Raw genomic sequence first — 7,428 nt, forward strand, 5'->3', positions numbered from 1 at the left:
AGGGGAAGAAATCAAAACAAAAATTTGAAAATAATGACATTTTTAAGGCCAATGAAGTTACAGAAGAACAAAGATTTTTACATGAGTTTGAAAAAATTTACAAGAGGAACTACTTTTGGATTTTTATGCGGCAGCGAGTAGTGGATCATGGACGGGTGATGTGGAGAAGAAAGCTTTGTTTGATTATTGGTTACAAATTTACAAAAATTCAACGGGTATTTAAAACAAATAATTACATTAACTTATTTTACAATTATCAACTTTAAGTATAATCGAACTATTTTTTACTTCATTTACAATTAATTTATTTTTACTATTGATTTTTTGAAATTTTATACGTACAACTTTTTTAGAATTTTATATATTCGAAATCAATTTTTCAGCTAACATAAATTTAATCTATTTTAAGTTTGTACTAATATTAACACTTTTTTTTTTTTGTAGAATATCTGTTTGAATAATTTGACATAAATTCTCTTTAGTATATACATATAATCATTTCAATAATAGGTGAAACTCCAAGAAAGAAACCAATTATCTTGAGCAATGAGGTTTTACATGATCCCAAAATCCTTGATATTCTTAAATATAGGTCGCGTTCTAGTCAAGAAAACAATGTTGAAGATGTTGATCCAGGAATCAATCCCTTAATAAATAATAGAGCAACTTATATTGAAGAATATGAAACAAATTTCAAAGCAGAGAGTTGCGATACAAGATGGCAATCTGTCATTATTTTCGATAATCAGACGAGTATGAATAGCGACGAAAATGGTGTTGGGGCAATCAATAATACTTATGACATTGTATGCGATCTGCCAGTTCAGATAATTGATCAAGAATCATTAGTTAGCACTAATCCCATGCCAGACACACTTAGCAAACATTCTCCGATCGCTGCAAATTCAGGAGTTGCTTCTGATAACAATTTACTATTACAAAATCAAAGTGATCCTATTGACGTACAATCACTCCTTATAGACAAATGTTCATATAACCAGGATTATCAGCAAGGTACATACATTTCAAAATAATACATTTCACGTATTATTTTGATTTTATTAATAAAAATCATAAACTTTCAGGACTTGAAAATAATCAAGAAAACATTTGTAAATCAATCGATCGACAAAGTTCAAGCGTGAAAAAAAATTCTCCAAAAGCAGACAAAAAGGTAATGTGAAATTTTTTTTAGATTATAATTATGTATCAAAAAGGTATTTAATAAAATTTTCGCGATTTTTAGTTTTAGATAATTCGCCTAAAAGCCATTCAAAGAAATATTTACATTACCTGTCGAATATTTACCGAAAAAAAAGGTGTAGAGTTGAAAAGTCGGGTAAATCAAAATTACCTTCTGTTGGAACATCTGACGAATGGTATCAGTCTGAATTGGAAAAAGAAAAAATTAAGAAACAGCAGCAAGATAAAAAACTAAAACGGAAAGAATTACAAGACGAAAAAAAAGCTCCAGGAAAAAGTAAAGGAAATTCAGAAAAAATTAAAAGAAGAGAAATAAATTATTTATTATGTGACTATTGAATTGTTATTTTGTAACAATTTATCTAATTTCTTTGATAATTGTGAAAAATGATCTCATATTAATAAAAAAAAAAAATCATATAGATATCGCTTTACTTATTTTTCAGCTGTCTCATAAATAGGGACCTCTTTCATGAGACATTGGGGTCATATGTCTTAAAACTGTCTCATAAAAGGGGTCATAAAGGTTGTTAGAAAAAATGGTTTATTTTTATTTATTTGTTAGATAAAATTGAGTTTAAATATATAATAGCTGTCTAATAATGACAGAGAAATGATATAATACCATCCAAATGGTATTTTTCTCTTAAATACTTTTTTAAGCAGTGAGAATGTCCCACCTACCTTAGAATCGGTCTCATAATAGGGCCCTTTACCTTAAATCGTTTTTTAGTAAAATTACAATAGAAAGTAAGAAAATTGTATCCAATAACTGCTGCGAAAATTTTAGGCAATAGTATCAACAATTTCCACCAGGTGGCCTATAGTTAGATAGCGCCAGATAGGCGCTGGAGTTTCTCGCTGCAGAAGAATTGACTTGTATATATTAAGTCCGATTGAATGACCGAGTTAGGAGTTTATGTAGAGCTCATTCTCAATAAATAAATTAATTTAATTCTTGAAGTCTTCCTTAGATAAATATTCATAAGAACCTCCAATTTTCGGAGTATAATTCGATTATTTGAAGGATATTCTGTTTATTCTAAAAGTAATTTAAGGTTGTCGAATTGATTGAAATAAATGATTAAAGTAAGCTGGTTCAATGTAATATTAACAATATTAGATTAAATTCTATGATTTTTTTAGCAGATATCATTAAAAATTCCACAAGTAATTTGCCAAAAAGTTGTCCAAAAAATGAGGTAAAGACAAAAAAATTGTTTCAGCATTACTATGAATAAACTTATAGCGAACGTTTTCAGCGAAAAATAGTTTTATTAGTCTCGAATCTATAGTGACTAAGTAGATATCTTCAAATATTAAGCTTACTGTGGCAAAATGTAAAAACTTTTGTGTATGAATTACCTGATAATCAATCAAATTTAATAATCAAATCAGGAAACAATAATATTGTAACGACAAAGTTTTAATATTATCTACGACCAGCATTCCTTTTTTTATGTTCAACTACTGGATTTTGACAGAAGACCAAAATCCAGGAAAGTCGAGTCTTAAGAGTGCCAAAGGTACTTACCAATATTTTAGTCGAACCAGGGTAATGTTTCTTTGGAAGTTGTTCGTAGAAGAGTATTCCGAAAACAACTACACTGTCGGAAGACTTGCTTTTTCCGATGGCAAATTTTCGAATTTGGAAACGCGTCACTTAAAGCGATCAAAACTGGCTAATTTCCGCCACCTGTCGCGCGCATTCAAAACAGCATTATTTTATTATTTTAATTGCCCTTCTCTCATTCTCTATCCATTCGTCGCTTTTCCATACTAAATTGGCTTGGGACTTAAAATATTTTCCCATTCTTTTGAATTCTTTTACAATTATTTTCTTTAGCTCGCTAAATTCGCTCCAACTCAAAATAATTTCTCACACTCTTCAAAATTATAAATCAATCAAACCTTCAGTGACAATAATATAATAATATTGACTAAATAATACATTAATGAAAATTAATGAATAATCGTCATAATAATCCAATTAAATTTTAAGTGATTAATAAAAATAACAATAACTCCTAATACCCTAATTAATCAAGCCACGTCACAAACAACATAACTAATAATTAATATTGAAATTAAAATTTTGACACAAATATAAATTAGCTTTATTGTTTGAAGGATCTACAGGCATGCTAATTTCTATCTCCAATTCAATTTCAAATTTGGATTGATCTCAAAACTAATTTATTTTTGTGTCAAAATATGAATTTCAATCTTAAATTCATTCTGAATCAGAATTTTTTTTTGCACAGGTAAAATTGAATGTTTTTGCAATTTATACATTTTAAAAAAAAATATATATTCTGCGGTACTTGTAAGTATGCTGAAAAATTTCTTCCAAAAATAACTATAGCATGAATTAGATATGATACTCAAATTACTTGATTTTTATTTTCTCTAGTTTTTTAATTCTGATAGTTGGAAGGTTAGTATAAAAAAAGTCAATAAAGACGAGACGAAAGCATGTTAGCCTGAAGAGCCGGTATATAAGACTTTGAAAATTACTATTTTTAAAACTGTTTTATTAAAAAAATGAATAGTGGATAATTTTTAAATTTCAACAATGCATCAATAAATTACTCATTTACATGAAAGCCAAATTTAAAAGCTTAAGCTTGACAATTTCATTTAACATTTCTTACGATTGAACCTTTTTAAATATCAAAAATAAAAATCTCTTAACATTTTCTTGCACCAACTCAAATCTGTAGTAAAAAATATTTTCAATAGGTGGCGCATAACACCGGCCGACAAAAGAGGACTTTTTGAAAGTTGTTTTGATATGAGTGATAAATATCACTAATTTATAGTGTTATAAACATAAAATTACCTACATAATTACTCTATCACATCAGATTTTTTTACAAACAAGAAAAATGGTTTTTTCTTCATTTAAAAAAAATAATCAATTATTATATTATAAATACATATATTTGAAAACTTCTACAGAAAATGTCATATAAAATAGTCGCTATGAATCTATTTTGAGTGAGATCTTTTGCGTTTATCTGTAAAATTACGTCTGGGAGTAATTTTTTTATGGGAATCGTCAATAATATCACGTTTTATCGACCAGCAGTAATCAGCCATCATATTCACATTCCATCGCCCTTGGTACCTTGTTTCCATAGTTTTGATGTCTTGGTAAAACCTTTCACCCTGTTCTTCACTATAATCACCAAGATTATCAGGGAAAAAATCCAAATGTGAATCTAAAAAATGGAGTTTTATGCTCATATTACACCCCAATTTTTGATACTTATTTAATAAATTTGCCACAACACTTTTTTATAGTCAGGATGCTTGTGATTTCCTAGAAAATTGTTGACAACATCTTTGAACGCCAGCCAAGCTTCTGATTCAGTTGTATTTAATGTCTTGTCAAATTTTTCATCGGTCATTAAAGATCTTATTTGTGGCCCATCGAATACTCCTTCTTTTATTTTTGCATCTGATAACCTTTAAAATTTTTTACTTAAGTATTTAAAACTATCATTTTCTTTATCCAATGCCTTAACGAATTGTTTCATCATACCGAGTTTAATATGAAGCGGAGGTAATAAAATTTTCTTAGGATCAATTAAATTTTCTCGTATCACACTTTTGGTTCCCGGTTTCAGATTTGTACGAGGATTCCATTGTTTTTGAACGTAATGCTTTGCTCGTGCCCTACTGTCCCACTCGCATAAAAAACAAGGATATTTCGTGTATCCTGACTGCTGACCTAACAGCATAGTTATAATTTTTAGATCTCCACAAAGCTGCCAACCATGTTCTTCATATTTAATTATATCAAGTACTGTTTCTAAGTTTTCATAAGTTTCTTTTAAATGAACAGAATGAGCGACTGGAACAGAAGCATACTGATTCGTGTTGTGTAATAGAACACCTTTTAAACTCCTTTTCGAGGAATCTATAAAAAGTCTCCATTCTCTAGGAACATATTCGGCTCCTAACTTCCTAATGAGATCAGGAATATTATGACAATAAACTAATGATTCTTCTTGATTGAAAAACGGAAGAAATTCCTCTTCACGTTTCCTGTACCAAGCAAAATGTGTATTAGGAGCTAACAAATTTTTGCATTAAGTCTAGATCCCAGAAGTTGAGCAGATTCTTTAGTAAGATTTAAATCTCTAACTAAATCATTTAATTCACCCTGTGTGAATTTCTGAGGCTGATTTAAAATTGGTTCAAAACTTCATTAGATTCTTGACGCTGCATATTTTGTTCTGATGATGTTGAGCTAAGATCAGATATTGAACTTGAAAGAGGCACTGGAATATCTGGGCTGTGCGGAAGAGGACGTGTTACTGAGGTTACATTTGCGTAGACTATTTTGTTTTTATTTTTAGCATTGAAACCTTTTACATTGGTACAGCAAAAATAACAGTCATCAAAATGATTGACTTGCTCTCTCCATATCATCGGTCTACCAAAAGGAAGAGATGCTTTTTTGCCGTATGTCCACTGCCTTAATAGTTCAACACAAATAGTACACACAAAGTTAGGAGTCCACGATCTGAGTTGAATTTTAAAGCCAAAATAAGAATTATAAGTCTTTTCCACAAATTCAGTAATTTTCAATTTCTGTTTCAAAGTCATAAAATTTCCACAAATGTAACAAAATGTATCTGGACTATTACGACACTTTCTTGAAAACATTATATTTTTCCGACAGTTTTAAATCACAAAACAACAATTGAATATTTTAAACACCAATAATGAAATGTAAACAATTTTTTTAAATAAACAAACTGACTTTAGCAAACCGTTTGTAAACAAAGTAACTATAAAGGCTTCTTTCCATGTAACACGTTTCGAATGGTCGCGTCGAGGTTCTAACTAATATATTTTCTCACAATATGTCACTTAATTCGATAAAAAAAGCGCCATGGCTTATTAATTTAATTCATTTTTACTGAGCAATCAAAAATTGCGAATATATTCGTTTTATCAAAAATCTGATGTGATACGATAAAATAAGGTCTGATTTCGGTATCAGCACTATAAAATTAGTGAAAAAAATTTATTATATCTCAGAAAAAAAAAATCATGTCGGCCGGTGTAATCGATAAAGTTTCTCGCTGCACAAGAGTTGACTCAAATGCTTTAAATTCGAAAGTTACTGTATTGATAATTTAAATAAAGCTATATTATCTTGAATAGTTAACTATTATGGTGACATCGTTTATGAATTTGAAAATTTTAATTAATTCATTGAAACGTTTTTAACACACAAATCCAGTTACCTTCAAATCCTTTGTAATGATAAACGGAAATAATTTAAATTTATTGATGGGATTTCAATTTAAATACATTCAAATCCATATCATCGAGGTTTTTCGTATAATTTTTTGTTCTTAAACAATTCATATGATGTTACAGCCGTCTCTAAATGGCGAAATAATAATGTAAATGAGATCCAATAAGGAAAAACTTGACAATATCATTCGAAAGCACTAGAAGCAACCATTATTTTTTGCAAATTTTTATTAAAACTGCATGACATGTAACAACAGTCATAAATATCGGAATACGATCCGTTTAATTTAATATTTACCACAAACGCGATCACGACCGCGAATTTTTTTAAACTTTTCGTCAGTGATAATTAGATATTTCTGTCCATTGTTAACATCATGCCTTCAGCATAATGAGCTAAATAGTAAATCAAGAATTACATTTTCAATACTTTTCAATTTTCCATAGAGACGACTTAAAATTATTTTTTTGTCGACACAATTCAAGTTGATCTGAATATATAAACATATTTGTAATATGTAACTTAATTCAATCTTGGAGAAAAAATGAACTAAATAAAATTTTATTCATCTCAAGTACTGATTGGAAAGCACCCTTATTTTTTTAGTCTTTGTATGCCTATACATCGTATGACCATCAATTGTCTTGTAGCTTTGCTAAATCCTCAGGATCAAATTGCACTTTAAATCATAATAACGAAAAAATTTGATGAAAATCAATTGAATTATATTGAAAACAAAAATTATCATAGAATTGTTACAGCATAATTTTGATGAGTAGTATTGTATGATTCCGTCAGAGATCGCATGGTGCTGAAATATCGCGTTGTCAAAGAGTTGACTTAGATGTTTTAAGTGCAAATGAAAAGTGGTTATAATAATTTTTTATGGCAGCTCTTGTAATAAATTTTATAGTTCTATTTTTGGGATGTGCGGGTTGCTAGTGAGC

This window comes from Cotesia typhae, unplaced genomic scaffold, assembly GCF_013202065.1.
Source record: "Cotesia typhae breed Kobodo isofemale line unplaced genomic scaffold, CoteBio_Ctyphae contig_20, whole genome shotgun sequence".
Lineage (NCBI taxonomy): Eukaryota > Metazoa > Arthropoda > Insecta > Hymenoptera > Braconidae > Cotesia > Cotesia typhae.